The sequence below is a fragment of the Leucoraja erinacea genome, chromosome 32, assembly GCF_028641065.1.
Source record: "Leucoraja erinacea ecotype New England chromosome 32, Leri_hhj_1, whole genome shotgun sequence".
Taxonomy (NCBI): domain Eukaryota; kingdom Metazoa; phylum Chordata; class Chondrichthyes; order Rajiformes; family Rajidae; genus Leucoraja; species Leucoraja erinaceus.
This window is the reverse complement of record NC_073408.1, coordinates 25,961,411-25,982,587: the sequence shown is the minus strand read 5'-3', so window position 1 is coordinate 25,982,587 and position 21,177 is coordinate 25,961,411. Positions and strand designations below refer to the sequence as shown.

The window sequence follows — 21,177 nt, the reverse complement described above, 5'->3', positions numbered from 1 at the left end:
CCCATCCCTCTCCCCCCTCATCCCTCTCCCCCCCCTCATCTCCCATCCCTCTCCCCCCTCCCCCCCCCCCCCCCCCTCCCTCCCATCCCCCCCCTCATCTCCCATCCCTCTCCCCCTCCCCCCCCCCCCCCCCCCCCCCCTCACCCCTCTCCCCGCCTCTCCCATCTCCCCGCCTCCCTGTCCCCCCCCCGCCCCCTCATCCCCCCCCCCCCCCCCCCCCCCATCCCCTCCCCCGCCTCATCTCCCGGCATCTCCCATCCCTGTCCCCCCCCTCCGGACGGCGCCGGCGCGCGCGGCCGGACGGCCAATGGCAGCGCGCGGCGGGCGGGCCGCTCTATGCTAATGCGGGCGGCGCTGCTCCATTCTGCGGCCCGAGGTGAGCACCGGCCGATATTTACCTGCCGAGCGGGCAAGCGGGCCGGGCCAGCGGGCGTGCCGGGGAGCTGCGGCCGTGTGTGTGAGGCGGTAAGTACGGGCGCGGGCTCCGGGCGGCTGTCGGGCCGCGCCGCTCCTTCGATGCCGCTTCCCGCACTCTTGTTGTTTTAGTCGCTCCCAAAATGGCGGCGGCGGCTCCGGCCCGGCCCCACTTCGTCCACCCTCCCGCCGGTGGCCCGGGATGGCCGTGCTGGCTGGGCTGAGCGCGCCGAGCGCCAGGCAGGCGGCGGGGCCGGGATCTGGGGCCGGAGGATGGTGGCAGGAGCTGCTTTAACTCCGTGTCCGGCGTCGGCGCCCGTCTGCCCGCGCCGGTGGTACGGTCCGGCCCGGCCCGGCTGGGACACTGCACCTCGGGGTCACCGCGGGGGGAGCCGCCTCCAGGACCCCCCCCCCCCCTTCCCCCCGCCCCGGGGCCACCGCCCGCACTGCGGCACCCCCGCCCTCCATCCCCCACCCACCCGGCCCCCCGCTTGCCCAGCCCCGCGGCCGCAGCCGCCCCAACCGTGGCTCTCGCCCCCATCCCCGCCCGCAGCCTCAGGTGGAGCGTTCCGCCCCGGCCTATGGGAGGGCCGAGACCGTGGGGGTGGGGGGCAGTGACTGGGGGTCCGACAGTGACTGGAGGGACAGACTGGAGGTGGGGGGCAGTGACTGGGGGTCCGACAGTGACTGGAGGGACAGACTGCGGGTGGGGGGCAGTGACTGGAGTTTTCCAGGGAGTGGAGGATGAAAGTGAGGGGGATGGGGGTAATAATTGAGGCATCTTGATGAGGAATGGGTGTGCAGAGTGGAACTGGTGGTTAGATGGAGGCAGTCGGTAGGGGTGGTGGTGATAACAGTAGTGGTTGTGGCAATGGCAGGTGTCAGTGTTGGAAATGGCACGGGTCAGTAGGGGTGGTGATGATGGTAGTGGGAAGTGAGGGTGATGGCAGTAGGCAGGGGTCAGTGGGAAGGAAGGGTGGTGATAATGGCAGTGGGCACAAGGGGTGGTGGTGATGGCAGGGGTCAGTGGGAGTGGTCTGGGGCTAGCCGGGCAATGATTGAGGTGTCTTTTGATGAGGGCAGTCAGGGTGGTAATGACAGTAGTAGGGGTGGTGATGATGGCTGTGGGGGTTGTTGCAATGCATGGGTCAGTGGTAGTGATGGCAGTGGGCATGGCAGAGATCACTGGTGGTGACAGCAGTGATGGTGACTTGTGATGGCAGCTGGCATGGGTAATGATGGCAGTTGGCTGAGTCAGTGAGGGTGATGGCTGGGTATGGAGGCAGGGGGAAAGAAATGGCATTGGGCAGGGCCAGTGGGAGTGATTATGATGCAGTGGGTTTGGGGGCAGGGATGGTGATAGCAGTGGTTATTGGGAGTGGTGGTGATGGCAGTGGGTATGAGTGATGGCAGGTGCAGTGGGAATGGTGGTGATGGCAGTGGATTTGGAGGCAGGGGCAGTGATTGTCTATTGTCTATTGTCTATGATGATGGCAGTGAGCAGGGTCAGTGGGAGTGACTGATGACTGACAGTGGTAGTGGTGGTGATGGCAGTGGGTATGAGTGGTGGAAGGTGCAGTGGGAGTGGTGGTGATGGCAGTGGGCATGGGGGCATTGATGGCAATGGGCATGGATCAATGGGGAGTGGTGGTGACGGCAGTGGGCATGGGGACAGTGATGGTGATGGCAGGTGTAGTGGTGTGAGGGCTATCAAGTGTGCACTGTGGAGGTCTGCTGAGGATTTGAGATAATGGGTGAGGAGTGGTAACGAAGGATGAGGCATGACATGATAAGGATAATGAAGAGGATTGTTAAACAATGCACTCTGGCTTGCTGGCATTCCACTGATCACTGACAGGACTTTGTACAGAAAAGTATCATATACCAATCCCTCTTTACTCCATTGTGGGTGTGGTTGTGTGCAGAATAATTGATTGATTACAGTACGAACGGCCATTCAGCCTCAGTATTGGCTTTGTTTAAGATCATACTGCTCCGCAAGCCCCTGCAAACTTTCCTCAGATACTTGCACAGCTTTCCATGGAAGGCTACAATTAAATCTGGCTCCATTACATGTGCATTCCAGCCAGCTCCCGTGTTTTGAAGATATCTGTACTACTTTTGCTGAGGAACTTCAAGAATCAAGTCAAGAGTGTTTTATTGTCACATGTCCCAGACAGGACAATAAATTATTGCTTGCTGCAGCAAAACAGAATATGTAAACATAGTACATAACGGGAGAAAAAAAGAAAAAAGTTCAGTGTGTATATACACACATACACACACATGCTCAATAAATAAACAAACATAGTTCAATAATATAATAGTCTGTTGCAGTTCAGAGCTTATTTGTTGTTGTGTTTAATAGCCTGATGGCTATAGGGAAGAAGCTGTTCCTGAACCTGGATGTTACATCTACCCAATTAATGATTTTGTACACCTCTACAAGATCTCCCCTCATCCTCCTGTGCTCCATGGAATAGAGACCCAACCTACTCAACCTCTTCCTTTTGCTCACACCTTCTAGTCCTGGCAACATTCTCGTAAATCGTTTCTGAATCCTTTCAAGCTTGACAATATCTTTCCTGTAACATGGTGCCCAGAACTGAACACAATATTCTAAATGCGATCTCACCAACGTCTTATACAACTGCAACATGACCTCCCAATTTCTCCCAACTTTTGTATCATCAGTAAACTTGCTAATCTTGCCCTATATGTTCTCATCCAAATCATTGATGTAGATGCCAAACAGTAATGGGCACACCACTAGTCCCAGGCATCCAGACTGGAAGCAACCCTCCACCATTACCCTCTGCTTCCTACCATTTAGCCAAGTTTCTATACATTGCTAGCCAATTTGCTATCCATCTCTCCAAGGATCACATGTGCTCTAACCTTCCAGCTTACTACGGGAAACCTTGTCGAATGCTTTGCTGATATCCATGTATACATCTACAGCTCTGCCCTCATCAACCTTTTTGGTTACGTCTTCAAAAATATCAATCAAATTTGTGAGACACAACTTCCCACTTACAAAACTCTGACTATCCTTAATCAGCTCTTGCCCATCCAAATGCCTGTATAACCTATCCCTCAGAATACTCTCCAGTAACTTACCAACTACAGATGTTAAGCTCACTGGCCTACATTTCCCAGCATTTTCCCTGCAGCCCTTCTTGAAAAGAGGTATACAATTTGTCACATTCCAGTCTTCTGGCACCTCTCCTGTATTTAAAGATGACTCGTAAATTTCAACCAGGGCTCCTGCAATTTCCTCTCTAGTTTCCCACAATGTTCTCGGATATATCAGATCAGGCCCTAGAGATTTGTCTACCTTCAAATGTACCTTCAGTACTTCTTCGAAAATAACCCTGCCTGCTCTCAAGGCACTTCTCGTGAGTGCTCCCATTTTCTCCGTCCTACTGTCTCTCTCCTCAGTAAATACACCTCCACACAGAGGCGATCGCTTTGATTCCTGAGATGTCCCACTCTCTCTCTCTAGTTGCCCTTTTCTCCCTTTGGTGTTCATTCCTAATCAGTGTAGCTTTCTCAAACAGCCATTCTGTCCCAACTCGTCCGCACAGACCAAGGTGCAACATGACGTCCCAACTCTTGAACTCCATGCCCAGACTGATGTCCTGCTGAGTTACTCCAGCATTTTGTGTCAATCTGGTGTAAACAAGCATCTGCAGTTCCTTCCTACTTATACCCCTAGGTCTCTCTGTTTTACCATGCTCCTCAGTGCCCTGCTATTTACTTTGTATGTGTACCCTGGTATAACCTTCCAAAATACATCTTTGTGCACTTTTCTGCATTTAATTCTATCTGCCATTCCTTTGCCCGTTTACCGAGTTGACTTAGAATCTGTGGTAGCTGTAGACAACCTTCTTCACTGGCTACTACACCACCAATTTTGGTCTTACCTGCAAACTTACTAACAATGCCACTCACATTCTCAGCAGAATAGTTAATATAGATGGCTAAGCAACAGCGGACCCAGCATTGATGACTACAGCTGGTCACAGGCCTCAAATCTGAAACTCTGGTCTGTGGCACTGTGAGGCAGTGGCTCTTCGTGTGCTGGGAGTGGAGGGATATGGACCACATGCAAGCAGAGGAGATCAGTTGCAATGTAGTTCAAGTAGTTGTGTTAATTAATAGATTTGCTGTGGGATTATTCAGTTGCTTCAATTCTATCTATATGCAAGAAATAGACTGTGGACAGCATGGCACAGTGTGGCACAGTGTATGTGTGTGATGTGCAGCTGTTTACCATCTAGGCATGTGAATCTGTTGTAGTACATCTTAAGTGGATGTTCAGTGCGTGGTGGAGATTTTGGATTGCAAGGGTCTGTGATCAGTTTGCACATTTGTATGGCTTTGGTGTGCATTGATGGTATATGTCAAACCCAAATATCACAACCATTAATTTCAAGTTGAGCATAGTGTGAGTTGGCAAATGTAGATCGCTGCTTGAGCCTTCCACTGGTGGACAGTTTTACATAATTGCTGCTCCAAGACACATTTCTGGGGAATTTATTTGTTCTACTGATATCAAAATAGCTGTCTCTTGTAACTATCTCTTGGGATTTGTTGGAATCGCCCCCACCCTCCTCCCCAACTATTTTCCATCTTTCTTTCCCTTACTACAATGTCTGAGGAGGGTTCCCGACCTGAAATGTCAACGATTTATGTCCTAAAGTGATGCTGTCTGTTCTGCTGATCTTTGTTGGAGTAACTCAGACTCTAATATCTGTAGTTCCTTGTGTTGTCCTGGTGTTAAGGTTTGGGCTTTGTATGATGTGCTTGAAATGCTTTTCTGTGCATTGAAGCTTTCTTCTGCATTGGTCTGATCCTACTTCTGCAATGGCCCATCCTTCATAGACAAAAATATCATCGGCCTGGTCGGCATGCCAGCAAAGCTGATCTCATCTCCCCTAAAGTTCTTCTGATGCACAATAGCATTCTGAGCAACTAATACCACCAGAAAGTTTATTGATGGTTGATGATGATGAGCTCCTCATTTTTTAAATCTAGACACATAGAAACATAGAAATTAGGTGCAGGAGTAGGCCATTCGGCCCTTCGAGCCTGCACCGCCATTCAATATGATCATGGCTGATCATCCAACTCAGTATCCCGTACCTGCCTTCCTTGTGTTGTCTATAATGTCTTTTTACAATACTGCACACAAAAAATGTGACAAATGGGGTCAAATTTCAAGTTCTTTCAAAAAAGATTGACAAGCACTTTATTAGGTTCATGACTAACATAGCATCAACAACAAATATAAGAAAATACTAGACCAAGTGCAGACCCGTTGGGTCTGTTCCCCCAACGTGTGGTTGTGGGGGGGGGGGGCGGTATGCAGCGTCACACACTAACTATCCCCCCCGCACTCACGCTAATTACACCCCTTGATATTATATTAATATTATTAATTTGCTCCTTTTACCTCATAACCACCCCATCTACTGACGCATAGCCCCCAACTTGCAGTCACATCTAGAGAGAGGGGGGGGTGCGGGGGTAGAGAGTGAGGGCAGAGAGAGAAGGGGGCAGAGACAGAGAGAGGGGCAAGAGAGATAGAGGTGAGGAGAGGTGGAGAAGAGGGAGGGTGGGTGAGGGCGGAAAGGTGGGGGAGGAGGGGAGGAGAGAGAGAGAGGGTGAGAGTGAGGGGCAGAGAGAGGGGGTGAGGGGGAAAGGTGGGGAGTAGGGAGGGGCAGGGGGAGGGAGGGTGGAGGGAAGAGGGTAGGGGTGTGGAGGGGAGGGTGTTTAGGGGATGGAGGGGAGGAGTGGAGAGAGAGGGGGGAGGAGGGGGGGAGAGAGAGGGTGTGCTGAGAGGGGGAGCGAGGGGAAGGGGAGAGGTGGGGAGCAGGGAGGGTGGAGGGAAGGGGGTAGGGGTGTGGAAGGGAGAGACGGAGGGGAGGAGGAGAGGGAGAAAAAGAGGGGAGAGAGAGAGGGGGGAGAGGAGAGGAGAGGGGGTGGGGGGAGAGGAGAGGGTGCCTTTTTACTTCAACCCAAACAACCAGTGCTTTTTTCCCTCAAACTAACCATATTTTCATTTTCAAACTGCATTATGGGTACTCACAGCTGTGGAGACATTTGTTCAGTGTTTTTCAGAGCTCTGATTGAGGCACACCACTTGCAGAGACTGATTGAGGCACACCACTTCCTGGTTTTATAGTCCCTCCCCATCCCTCCGGCAGAGGCAGCAGAGAGAATGGGGAATTTTGTAAAAACATTAATATCTCTGTCATTTTTCATCGACGGAATCCAAACCAACTAGAAACAAGATGAATCTCTGCTCCTGACCTTCAGGCATCGTCAGCATTGCATCAAGGAGCCATGGTATAGTTAAAATCAGTGGGTATCAAGGGGGATGTACTCCAGCGCTTGGAATTGTGCCTCGCACAGAGGGAAGTTAGAATGTTGTAGGTCAAGGTTCTTAATCACAGGACATCACGAGGATTTCCTCTGGGTAGTGTCGGCGAGCCAACCCTACTTCATTGGTACTGTGATGCCGAAGTTAAGGATAGAATAAAACTAAAAGAAAAGATGTATGACACAGCAAAGAGTAGCCGGAAGCCAGAGTATTGGGAAACTTTCATAGGACAACAGAAGGAAACAAAACGGGCAATATGGGCTGAAAAGATGAAGTACGAAGGGAAGCTGGCCAGGAGTATAAAGAAGGACAGTAAAAGCTTCTTTAGATATGTTATGGAAAAAGAGTAGCAAAGTCAAATGTGGGTCCCTTGAAGGATGACATGGGTGAAATTATTATGGGGAACATGGAAATGGCAGAAGAGTTGAACAGGTACTTAGGATGTGTCTTCACTAAGGAAGACACAAACAATCCCCCAAAGTATAGGAGGACAAAGGATCTAAAGGGGTCGAGAAACTGAAAGAAAATGTCATTAGGCGAGAAATAGTATTGGGTAGGCTAATGGGACTGAAGGATGATAAATCCCCGGGGACTGATGGACTGCATTCCAGGGTCCTCAGGGAGGTGGCTCTAGAAATAGTGGACGCATTGGTGATCATTTTCCAATGTTCAATAGATTCAGGATCAGTTCCTGTGGAATGGAGGATTGCTAATGTTATCCCACTTTTCAAGAGAGGAGTGAGAGAGAAAACAGGGAATTACAGACCAGTTAGCCTGACTTCGGTGGTGGGAAATATGCTGGAGTCAATTATTAAAGAGGTAATAATGGGGCATTTGAATAGCAGTAAAAGGATTAGTCCAAGTCAGCATGGATTTATGAAAGGAAAATCATGCTTAACTAATCTTCTGGAATTTTTTGAGGATGTGACAAGTAAAATGGATGAAGGGGAGCCAGTGGATGTAGTGTATCTGGACTTTCAGAAAGCCTTTGATACGGTCCTGCACGGGAGACTGGTGACTCTAATTAGCGCACATGGTATTGGGGGTAGGCTGTTGACGTGGATAGAAAATTGGTTGGCAGACAGGAAGCAAAGAGTAGGAGTGAAGGGGCCTTTTCAGAATGTTGGCAGTGGCGAGTGGAATGGGCAAGGCTCGGTGTTGGGGCCGCAACTGTTTATATTAATGATTTGGAAGAGGGAATTAGAAGCAACATTAGCAAGTTTGCGGATGACACAAAGCTGGGTGGCAGTGTGAACTGTGAAGAGGATGTTAGGAGGTTGCAGGTTGACCTGGACAGGTTGAGTGAGTGGGCAATGCGTGGCAGATGCAGTATGATATAGATAAACTAGACTAAGTGGGACCCGTTGGGTCCCAGCATCACACGGGAGGGCTGGTCACCAATATTCCACCTCTCCACCAATTCCAATATTGCTCGCCAGTTGGGGGGGGGGTGTCTGTTGCGCTAGTATGGGTGTTGCGGGCCGAAGGTAATGGTTTCCAGAGGGCTAGTATAGACATTGTGGGCCGAATGGATTCTTGGGCTGGCATCCAACTGTTGCAGCGATTTCAAAAGCCAAACCAAGGCAAACAATTGGGCTGCAGCCACCTGACAACCAAAATTCATTTTGTGAACACAAACTTGTTAAAAAGGCGAGGCAAACAATTGGGCTGCAGACAAGAGCAGCCTCCAGGGGTGATTGTATAGTCCCGTTTAGGAAAAGTGTCTTTGGGCAGTCGGTATTTTCATATCGAAGCTACAATCTTGCGTATTACATGTAAATGTTTATTAATATGCACTGTCCCCTAAATAAACAAATTACAAATTACAAAATCTACAGGCCCCCCAACAGTAGCCTGGACATAGGGTTCAAGTTGAATCAGGAGTTAAAATTGGCATGTAGCAAAAGTAATGCTGTGGTTGTTATGGGAGATTTCAACATGCAGTTAGACTAGGAAAATCAGGTTGGTACTGGACCCCAAGAAAGGGACTTTTTAGAATGCCTTTGTGAAGGATTCTTAGAGCAGCTTGTATTGGAGCCTACCAGGGAGAAGGCAATTCTGGATCTAGTGTTAGGTAATGAACCGGATTTGATAAAGAACTTGAGGTTAATGAGCCATTAGGAGGTGGTGACCATAACATGGTCAGGTTTAATCTACAATTGTAGAGGGAGAAGGGTAGATCGGAGGTGTCAGTGTTACAGTTGAATAAAGGGGACTATGGGGCCATGAGGGAGGAGCTGGCCAAAGTTGACTGGAAAGATACCCTAGCAGGGATGACAGTGGAACAACAATGGCAGGTATTTCTAGGAATAATACAGAAGATGCAGGATCAGTTCATTCCTAGGAGGAAGAAAGATTCAAAGGGGCGACCTTGGCTCACAAGGGACGTCAGGGACAGTATAAAAATAAAAGAAAAGAGGTACAATGTAGCAAAGATGAGCGGGATGCATGAGGATTGGGTAATGTTGCAAGAGCAACAGAAGATAACTAAAAAGACAATACGGGGAGAAATGATGAGGTACGAAGGCAAGCTAGCCAAGAATATAAAGGATGATAGTAAAAGCTTCTTGTGAAGAGGAAACAATGAGTGAAGACCAAAGTTGGACCCTTGAAGACCGGAAAAGGTGAATTTATTATGGGGAACAAGGAAATGGCAGATGAGTTGAACAGGTACTTTGGATCCGTCTTCATAAGGAGGACACACACAATCTTCCTGATATAGTAGTGGCCAGAGGATCTGGGGTGACAGAGGAAATGAAGGAAATCCACATTAGGCTGGAAATGGTGTTGTGTAGACTGTTGGGACTGAAGGCTGATAAATCCCCAAGGCCTGATGGTCTGCATCCCAGGGTATTTAAGGAAGTGGCTCTAGAAATCATGGATGCATTGGTGATAATTTTCCAATGTCTATAGAGTCAGGATCAGTTCCTGTGGATTGGAGGGTAGCTGAGGTTATCCCACTTTTTAAGAAAGGCGGGAGAGAAAAACAGGGAATTATAGACCAGTTAGCCTGACATCGGTGGTGGGGAAGATGCTGGAGTCAATTATAAAGGATGAAGTAGCCGCACATTTGGATAGCAGTAACAGGATCGGTCCGAGTCAGCATGGATTTACGAAGGGGAAAATCATGCTTGACTAATCTTCTGGAATTTTTTGAGGATGTAATTTAAGAAAATGGACAAGGGAGAGTCAGTGGATGTAGTGTACCTGGACTTTCAGAAAGCATTTGATAAGGTCCCACAGGAGATTAGTGGGCAAAATTAGGGCACGTGGTATTGGGGGTAGAGTGCTGACATGGATAGAAAATTGGTTGGCAGTCAGGAAACAAAGAGTAGGGATTTACAGGTCCCTTTCAGAATGGCAGGCAGTTACTAGTGGGGTACCGCAAGGCTTGGTGCTGGGCTCGCAGCTATTTACAATATACATCAATGATTTGGATGAAAGGATTCAAAGTAACATCAGTAAATTTGCAGATGACACAAAACTTGATGGCAGTGTGAACTGTGAGGAGGATGCTATGATAATGCAGGGTGACTTTAACAGGTTGGGGGAGTGGGCAGGTGCATGGTAGATGATGTTTAATGTGGATAAATATGTGGTTATCCACTTTGGTATCAAAAACAGGAAGGCAGATTGGAGTCAAGTTGGGAAAAGGGGAAATGGAGTCAAGTTGGGAAAAGGGGAAGTACAACGGGATCTGGGGGTCCTTGTTCATCTGTCAATGAAAGTAAGCATGCAGGTACAGCAGGCAGTGACGAAAGTGAATGGCATGTCGGCCTTTAAAACAAGAGAAGTCGAGTATAGGAGCAAAGAGGTCCTTCTGCAGTTGTACAGAGCCCTAGTGAGACCACACCTGGAGTATTGTGAGCAGTTTTGGTCCCCTAATTTGAGGAAGGACATTCTTGCTATTGAGGGAGTGCAGCGTAGGTTTACGAGGTTAACTCCTGGGATGGCGGGACTGTCATATGTTGAAGGAATAGAGCAGCTGGGCTTAGAAGGATGAGAGGGTTAGGGTTGAAACATATAAGATTGTTAAGGGTCTGGACATGCTAGAGGCAGGAAACATGTTCCCGATGTTGTGGGAGTCCAGAACCAGGGGCCACAGTTTAAGAATATGGGGTAAGCCATTTAGAACGGATGGAAACACTTTTTCTCACAGAGAGTTGTGAGTCTGTGGAATTCTCTGCCTCAGAGGGCGGTGGAGGCCGGATCTCTGGATACTTTCAAGAGAGAGCTAGATAGGGCTCTTAAAGATAGTGGAGTCAGGGGATATGGGGAGAAGGCAGGAACGGGGTACTGATTGGGGATGATCAGCCATGATCACATTGAATGGCAGTGCTGGCTCGAAGGGCCGAATGGCCTACTCCTGCACCTATTATCTATTGTCTATTGAAGCACCAATTAAAGATAGTCCGAGGGTCCCCAATGAGTTATATGGTGGCTCAGGACCACACTCTAGTCTAGTTGATGATAGGATGGTTCTGTTGACTGTTAATACCTGGGAAGAAACTGTCACTGAATCTGGAGGTGAGTATTTTCACACCTGCACCTGACTGATTGGAGAGAGGAGAAGTCTTCGGTGAGACTGGTCCTTGATGATGTTGGTGGCCTTGCTGAGGCAGCATGAAGTGTAGATGAAGTCAACAGAAGGGAGGTTGGTTTGCGTGATAGTCTGGGATGTATAGAAAATAGACTTTGGTATTCTCCACCCCAGAGGGCTGCAAATAATTAGTCAGATGAAGGGTCTCGACCCGAAGCATCACCTATTCCTTCTCTCCAGAGATGCTGTCTGTCCCGCTGAGTTACTCCAGCATTTTGTGCCTACCTTCGATTTAAACCAGCATTTGCAGTTCTTTCCTGTATATTCAAGACTGGTGGATAGATAATGTAGTCTGGAAGGAAGAATGCGTAAAGGCAAGATTTTAAATTGAGCAAAGTGACCTGAGTGTGTGTGTGCAGTAATCATTGAACGTGATGAAAGGTTTGAGAACCCAATTGATAGGGCAAACACAATTTTAGTCTTTATCAATAAGGAGGATGTGGGGCCACCAGAGAGGGTCTGGAAAAAATTATCAGAATGGTTCTAGGCATGAGGGACTAAATGTACGGGGATCGGTGTGAGAGACTGACTAATTTAGAGAGGAGAAGGAGAGTTGGTGGAATAATATAAAAAGATGAAGTCCAATCTGTATAGGTAAAGGCTGTTCTCTTTTTGGAGGGGCAGAGGTCAAAGGTGAACAAATCAAGAGTTACATGAGGAAAGTTTTTGACCACATAATGTGCTTGGATGTAGGAAATGCACTGCCTGCAATGTGAAGGAGGTCGATTCCACAGTTACATAAATGCACGATGAACTAAAATTTGCAAGTTACAGAAGTTACGGATGCCCAAGTTTGATCCTGATTTGGTGCTGTCCATTGCACATGGTGGTTGCACATTTTCTTTGTGACTGCTGGTTCTCTCTGGGAGCTCAGGTTTCCTCCCACATCCCAAGGATAGCCGGTGAATTGACCAGAATAAATTGCCCCAGCTATCTGAGTGAATGGTAAAATACGGGGGAGTTAATGATAAAATGGGATGAATACAATAGGATCAGTTGAGTAAATGGATGTTTATGATTGGCACTGACTTGGACGGCAGAGGGACCTGTATATGCTATCATGACTCTGATCGACGGGGCCGTGATGGGATTAAATGAACAGAATTGCCCTAACCGAGTGATGGTGTGGCCACAATGGGCCGAGTGAACTCCGATGTTGTAACCATTCTTTGATTCTGTGATGGATATGAAAGGATCTGGGCAAGAAGGTTTTTAAAGAAGGTGACGTGCAGGTGGCCTCGATGCTGGCCTTGCAGTGATGGCCTCGTTCTGTGACGACTAAAAAAAAAACAATGAGTATCAGGAGCACCAAAAGACAAATGTAATACATGGGATTTAAATGAGGGTTACTTTTCTGCATAATTACTTGGGTCACTGTTTCTAACCTGATGTTGACAGAAGCATTGCTTGATTAGGTTACTGAAAATAACAGCAGGAAAACAATTTGGAGACAGCAATGAGAACAAGTTAGGTCTAATGTAAGTCCAGTCAAGGATAATTAATCAAAGGATATAATAATAATAAAGAACTGCAGATTATCAAAGACACAAAATGCTGGAGAAACTCAGCTAATCAGGGAGCATACCTGGAGAGCATGGCTCGCTGATGTTTCAGGTTGGGATCCTTCCCTTATATATGAATAATCATAATATGTGTGCTGGGTTTGAGAAAGTGTGTAAGAAGGAACTGCAAATGCTGGTTTAAACCAAAGATAGACACAAAATCCTGGAGTAACTCAGCAGGACAGGCAGCATCTCTGAGAAAGAATGGGTGGTGTTTCGGGTCGAGAGCTCTAGGGGCTAGTGGAGTCAAGGGATATGGGGAGAAGGCAGGCACGGGTTATTGATAGGGGACAATCAGCCATGACCACAATGAATGACGGTGCTGGCTCGAAGGGCCGAATGGCCTCCTCCTGCTCCTATTTTCTATATTTCTATGTTACAATACAGCCTCCCTTCCCTGCTATTTCTGGGAGATGGTTTTTCAATCTCTCTGCAAGGTATTTTATAAATATCACAGACACAGGGTAAATTTACAACTTCAGACCATTACCTCAAAAGTATAGCCTCAACCTCATTATAATTTAACATAGCCAAAGCTAACCACAGCTTTGAATCCCTCAGCCTTGAATTCTGTCTCAAACTCAGCATAACCAGCCATAACTTCATCTTTATGTCACATCAGAGCTCAAGAATGTGCCATAGAGAAAGAGCAGATGACCTCTGGCCTAAGAAGAGGCCCTATTCAGTAATCCATTCTTCAACACAAAATCATATCAAATACAATTTCCTCCAACATTATAATTTTCTCTAAGCAATAAGCTAAGCTACGCAGGTTCAGATTAGTATTTCTATGTTTTGATTCATCTGTTCGCTGTATGTGTACTTTATTTCTTTAGGATACATGTGTTTCTGAAAACCTTAAACTTTTCTCTTGCAAATTACCTAGCTTATATAAAAGTCACTACCCGAGCAATTCTATTATATAATATTTCCTCAAAAGGAGAGGTGGGAGCAGAACAAAGCCTGGCAAATGACAGGCGGATACAGGTGGGGGGTGTTTCTATGTTTCTATATGGAATGTGCTGCCAGAGGAGGTGGTTGAGGCAGAAACTATACCAACCTTTAAAAGACATTCAAACAGGCATGTGGATTGGAAAAAGTTAGAGAGATATGGACTAAACATAGGTAGGTGGGCCGGCCCTAGTTGGGCCAAAGGGCCTGCTTCTGGGTTGCATGACTCGACTGTAAAACAAGAGTAACTTATTTAACATGAATGATTAGCAAAGCATTAAGATAAGTAGCTGTGTCTATTGGCAGGATGAGAATATTATATAATGAAAAGAAGGAAAATAATTTGCTGAAGTGAGAGAAGTTGGTTCATGAGGTGGGAGCTGGATGAGGATTTTAAAATTTGATTGAAGTCAGAGTAAAGGGCGTCAGTGGCGTCAGTGGCTTTTTGTCTTTTTTGGTTCTATTGGTTTTATGTATGCTTTGCTCACACTTGGACCTGGAAAGCACATGCTAAAATAGAGGATCTGGAAAATGGGCTTTCCAGGAGAAATATGGCGAAGTTCCAACTGATTTAATTTTTTGTGAGATAGTTCATGTTGTCAGAGATTTTGGCAATTCTGTGTCTGACTAGGAAACCTCAAACTGTGAAAGGCCTGGATAGAGTGGATGTGGAGAGGATATTTCCACTAGTGGGAAAGTCTAGGACCGGAGGCCATAACCTCAGAATAAAAGGATGTACCTTTAGGAAGGAGATGATGAGGAATTTCTTTAGCCAGAGTAGTGAATCTGTGGAATTCATTGCCACAGAAGGCTGTGAATGCCAATGGATGTTTTTAAGGCAGAGATTGATAGATTCTTGATTAATATGGGTGCTACGGGTTATGGGAAGGAGAATGGGGTTGAGAGGGAAAGATAGATCGGTCACGATTGAATGGTGTAGACGATAGGCTGAGTGGCCTAATTCTGCTCCTATCACTTATGAACATGAATCTCGAGCTAGGGTAGCTGCAGTGATAATGTCATTCAAGAATCTCATCACCACTTTGATTACTTTGTTTGTGTTCCATCTGCACTTTTCACCACAATTCATCATATGTATTCCGTACAAGATTTGCTACTTTTGATCGTTGAGGTGCTTTCACAGCAACTTGCACACCTGTAAGGGCCTGTCCCACCAGCATGCGATTGCATGCGTCTAGCACGACCAAACGTCGTCGCTTGAGGCTTACGGCTGCCCGTGGCCGGTCCCACTTCCAAGCGCGGAGGCATATGGAGTTGTGCGGGGCTCCGAAAATCCTACACTGTCCGAAGATTCCGCTCGCCAACGGCCTGTCGGCCTGCAGTCGCATTGAGGGCGTACTTGACGGCGTCCACCTAGCGCGTGGCGTTGCATGATGACGTCACCGCCCGGCGTGCCGTTGCGTGATGACGACGCCGCGCGACGTCCAAATTCAGTCGGCCCGCCTCCTGCCCAGCTGATTGGTGAGTATGGTGTCGGGACCAGCCCCGCACAACTCCATACGCCTCCGCGGTTGGAAGTGGGACCGGCCCCGGGCGGCCGTACGCCTCAAGCCACCATGTTTGGTCGCACTTGACGCATGCATTCGCATGCTGGTGGGACAGGCCCTGTACTCTCCATTGCTTACTGTGGATGTTCAGGTGCTGCAGAAAACTGCTATCACTTTGTTATTCACTTTCTTCACGTGGATTTGTATTGTTGCTTAAGATCCAGATGTCCTTGTTGTAATTCCTTCACCATACCTACTTCAGGAGTTCAACAAGTTAAGCTTTACAATGCATCAATACAAGATTGAATGAGATATTTATTGGGAGTAAAAGTTATTTGATTGGCAGAATAGTAGGAAGGAGATGGAAGTAGATTTTGCTGATGAATGTTGCATATCTTCCTTCGCAGAAACTTTGAGAAATACAGACCAATAAACATTAATTTGTATTGGTCCATTTCACGTGAATATAGATCAGTCTGGTTCTTGGGTGCTTGATGGCTAATGAGGTCGGTATGTGCCTGTAAAAGTTGCCACAGGTTAGGCTGGAACAGGTGGTATGGGAAGTGATGGACTCCTTTCATTCTACTGTTTTTTGCCTGCTTGCAATGACTTAGTTCTTTGTATGATTCTTTGTGCTCCTACATTTCCGTGTTAATCAGCCAGGAATTCCCTTAAATTGAGGGAATTCACTGTTTTTCCCCAGAGGCTCTGAGAACATCCTGAATTGCTCACTCAATTTGCTCACATGGTAATCTTTTGCCTTGTTGAACTTGGAATAAAGTAATGCAAAAAGGAATATATTTGAAACGAGAAATAAAACATGCTAGAAATACTCAAGAGGTCAGACAGCATCCATAATTGCTGCTGACCAGAGTATTTCTAGCATCTATTTCTATTTCAGAAGAGTGTAATAGGGCAATTTAGTGTAATCAGGGTCTCCGCCAGGGATGCTTGCTTGGTAATATTTGGAGGATCTTATGGTGACTATGTAGGTATAATTGTGGGACAGAAAATGTTTTTTTTCTGCTGCAAAGACAGATTCTTGAAAGCTGTAATACCTGCATTGTGAGGGTTAAGGGTTTTCTGAACAAGAGAAGAACTCAAAGTGGGAAGGGAAGGACCACCTAGACACTACTAGCATAAATACGGCAAACAGAGAGGCTCTGCTGAAGGATTGAGGAAAGCGGGCCAAAATTTAAGCAGCAGAATCCAAGGATGATCTCTGGATTATTAACTGAGCACACATGCAATTTGGCAAAAGATAATTAGGATAATAGAAGTAACTGTGTGGCTCAAAGCTTGGTGTGTTAGAAATAGTTTCAATTCATGAGGCAGGTTGGGAAGGTGAGAGCAGTTCCATTAAGATGGGCTTCACCTGAATTGTGTTGGACCAGTTTCATGGCAATAAGTTGTAGAAAGAATGTAAACACAATAGTTGGGGAAGGATTCTGAGAATGGGATGTGTAATAAATCGAGAGGAAAAGAGAGTGATGGCACAGAATTGTTAGGGAGCAGATGACACGCAACTGTGATGGGCTGGGCTAGAGAATGTAAGCACACGTATGCAGCACTGAGCAATTTAAGAGTTAGTAGAAACTTAGCCAAAGCTCGTCTTTTTTTAATGCATGTAGCATTTGCAATAAGATAGATGAATTGATGGAAGAAATAGCAGCATATGATCTAATGCCTACTATGTAGAGATACGCAAGGGAGGAAGTAGTTTAAGGCCCCGAAAATGTGACCGTATGATATATTTCAACATAAATGGGGTAATATTTAGGCCATGTTTTAGGAAATTGCTGTTGTCATGGGAGATTTTACATTAATTAGATGAGCCAGACTGGCAAAGATATCATAAAAGTAGCATTTGTGGAGTGCGTCACTGTTACAGAAGCTGCCCAAGGATGGGCTATTTTGGATTTGCTTGCGAGTAATGAAGGCTAAATGAGATGTGGTTAAAGATCTCCGAGGAGGGTGTGAGCACAGTATGATGGAATTCTAGATTCAGTTTGAGATGATCACAACAGGAGAGTACCATAGTCTTCAATCTAAATGTGGGCATTAGAATGACATGAAAGTGGAGCTTGGGTGGAATGAGCTAGGTAGAAATGTATCCCAATCGGAGAGGGAAATGTATCCCAATCGGAGAGGGATTCCTTGAGGAAGGGGCACTATCTGCAGTTGACAAATGAGGTGAAGGATAATGTTTAATTGAAGGGTAGGCCATGCAAGGTGGTAGGCCAGATGATTAGTTCTTAGGATCTTGCAGCAAAAGATTTAAAAACCTCAAGAGATAAATTGATTTTTGAGAGCAAACTTTCACGTTATATCAAGTCAAGCAGTAAGAGTTACTCTGGAAATGTAAAGAGCAAGATGGTGGCTAGGGTAAGTGTGGGACTGCTGGAGAACGAGACTGGTGAATTAATAACAGGATGTGCCATTAGATGACGGAACATGGATGTAGAGAGCAGATGTAATTGTATCATTTTGAAATGGAGAATGGATGCATTGGGCCACATAGCCGAGATTAGGAGGAGGTAAAATGCAAGAATCTATTGTTAAGAAAATGGATGATAACAATAGGATTGAGCAAAATCAAAAGTAAGGTTATGAAGGAGAAATCATGCCTGATGAATCTTCCAAAGTATTTTACGTTTGCAGTTGGGAAAATAAGGGAGGAGAAACCAGTTGATATAGCACATTTGGACTTTAAACAATTGTCTGAAAAATTACCTCCAAATATTTAAAGCAAATTAAGAGCGCATAGGAGTGGGGCTGACATAGTGGTGTGCCTTGACGGTAGATTAATGGACGGAAAACAAGAGGAGTAAATGTCATTTTAGGGTTAGAAGGCTGAGACCAATGGGGTGCCATAAGGATTGGTGCGGGGGGCTGCACAATCCAGATTCATGATTTGGATCTCTTTACTCGGGATACTTGGATACTTTACTCAGAGAGTGGTAGCGGTGTGGAATGAGCTTCCAGTGGAAGTGGTGGAGGCAGGTTCATTGGTATAATTTAAAAATAAATTGGATAGGCATATGGATGAGAAGGGAATGGAGGGTTATGGTATGAGTGCAGGCAGGTGGGACTAAGGGGAAAAAAGTTGTTCGGCACGGACTTGTAGGGCCGAGATGGCCTGTTTCCGTGCTGTAATTGTTATACAGGTGCACAACCTTTTATCCGACGATCCAAATAACGAAAACCTCCGAATAGCGACATTTTTTTCGGTCCTTGAAGAAAGGTCCTTGAAAACGTTCACCGAGGGCGGCCCGCAGAGGTGACAGCGGAACCTCCGGTCGGTCCTCGAAGAAAGGGGAACTAAATCCCCATTCATAAAAGAGAAGGTGAGGGTATGTTGCGCGGGAGGGTTAATAATTGACAATATGCTGCTACCTGCCCGCTGAGTTAAAAAGTTCCCACGGTAGACTCACGATACACAGTGTATCGTGAGTCTTGCGTGGGAACTTTTTAACTCTGCGTGCAGGCAGCAGTAGATTGTCGCTCCCTTCAGTTTCACCCCACCTACACCCCTCTGCTTCCCGGCCATGTGTGTGACCCCATCCCTCCCCTCTCCAGATCCCCGCTCATTGCACCGGCGTGGGGGCTTTGCACCGTCTTTACGTCGGCGATGGCAGCCAGCAGGTCAGTGCAGTCACCGGAGACGTCAGGACCAATTGGACGTCGACCACCAGGCCCACCGCAAGCACGGGGAACCCAGAGACCCACAGCCAACAGCAGCCCAGCCCAGCCCCGCTCCAACTACAGAGGAACCTGGGTTGCGGATGACGGGGCGCAGCTCGGGGCGTCGTAGGGGCCCATCGGGGAGCAGGTTCCTGTTGGTCCTGACGTCTCCGGCCACCTGCTATCCTCCGGGAACTGTACCGCCCTTGCAGGAGAGTGGGGTTGTTTGCAGTTGCAGAGGGAGGGGGCAAGGGCGGTACAGTTCCCAGTCTCAGCTCCAGTCCAGAGGGGTGGCCGGAGACGTCAGGACCAACGGGACAGCGGCCCCCAGACCCACTGCAAGCACGGAGATCCCAGAGACCCACAGCCCTTAGCAACTCCAGCCCAGCCCCGCTCCAACTCCAGAGAAACACGTAGGGGCAGACGCTGATGGTGTGCAAGGTACGAATTGTTCTTGGGGTGGCGCAACTCGGGCTGTGGGCAAACTGCCACTTTTCGCCGTAGCGGCCCATCAGGGAGAGGATTCCTCTGGAGTTGGAGGGGGAGGGGGGTATTGTGCTGTTTGATCGCCCCCTGCTATCCCAGGGACAGGAAGACACAGCGGCTTTTTAGACTGGTGGGCAATCACTTCCAAAGTTCAGCCCACACAGTCAGTACACCTCTCCTACACTGCATTTCATACAAACAATTATTCTGCAAGAAAAAACTACATTGAAGACTCAAACCCGCGACCGCGTAACTGCCGGGATCAAGGCGCAAACTCGCGACCTTGCGGATATGAGCCGAGCACTCTACCACTGAGCCAGCCATTAAAATCTACGCTAAAAAAATTCCATTCCGAAGACCTACAAATTCTGAATTACGAAAAGTGTCTGGTCCCAAGGCTGTCGGATAAAAGGTTGTGCACCTGTATGGTTATATGGTTATATGGATCAGAAGTATAGAAGCTGGGATGTAATGTTAAAATTGTACAAGGCATTGGTGAGACCAAATCTGGAGTATGGTGTACAATTTTGGTCGCCCAATTATAGGAAGAATGTCAACAAAATAGAGAGAGTACAGAGGACATTTACTAGAATGTTGCCTGGGTTTCAACAACTAAGTTACCGAGATAGGTTTAATAAGTTAGGTCTTTATTCTCTGGAGCGCAGAAGGTTAAGGGGGGACCTGATAGAGGTCTTTAAAATGATGAGAGGGATAGACAGAGTTGATGTGGACAAGCTTTTCCCTTTGAGAATAGGGAAGATTCAAACAAGAGGACATGACCAGAATTAAGGGACAGAAGTTTAGGGGTAATATGAGGGGGAACTTCTTTACTCAGAGAGTGGTAGCGGTGTGGAATGAGCTTCCAGTGGAAGTGGTGGAGGCAGGTTCATTGGTATAATTTAAAAATAAATTGGATAGGCATATAGATGAGAAGGGAATGGAGGGTTATGGTATGAGTGCAGGCAGGTGGGACTAAGGGGAAAAAAAAAAGTTGTTCGGTACGGACTTGTAGGGCCGAGATGGCCTGTTTCCGTGCTGTAATTGTTATATGGTTATATGGTTATATGGATCAGAAGTATAGAAGCTGGGATGTAATGTTAAAATTGTACAAGGCATTGGTGAGACCAAATCTGGAGTATGGTGTACAATTTTGGTCGCCCAATTATAGGAAGGATGTCAACAAAATAGAGAGAGTACAGAGGAGATTTACTAGAATGTTGCCTGGGTTTCAACAACTAAGTTACAGAGATAGGTTGAATAAGTTAGGTCTTTATTCTCTGGAGCGCAGAAGGTTAAGGGGGGACGATAGAGGTCTTTAAAATGATGAGAGGAATAGACAGAGTTGATGTCGACAAGCTTTTCCCTTTGAGAATAGGGAAGATTCAAACAAGAGGACATGACTTCAGAATTAAGGGACAGAAGTTTAGGGGTAATATGAGGCGGAACTTCTTTACTCAGAGAGTGGTAGCGGTGTGGAATGAGCTTCCAGTGGAAGTGGTGGAGGCAGGTTCATTGGTATAATTTAAAAATAAATTGGATAGGCATATGGATGAGAAGGGAATGGAGGGTTATGGTACGAGTGCA

The 21,177-nt window shown here is 47.0% G+C and overlaps 1 protein-coding gene across 2 annotated transcripts in view; it reads left to right on the top strand.

Annotated features, from left to right (window-relative positions):
• The first annotated feature begins 329 nt into the window (after window positions 1–329).
• Window positions 330–21,177, top strand: part of prdm10 (PR domain containing 10) — a 191,295-nt gene continuing 170,447 nt past the window's right edge. For both annotated transcript variants that reach the window (XM_055660937.1, XM_055660936.1), the window contains exon 1: window positions 330–465. The gene's annotated coding sequence lies outside the window, so the exon portion shown is untranslated. The remainder of the gene's footprint in view (window positions 466–21,177) is intronic.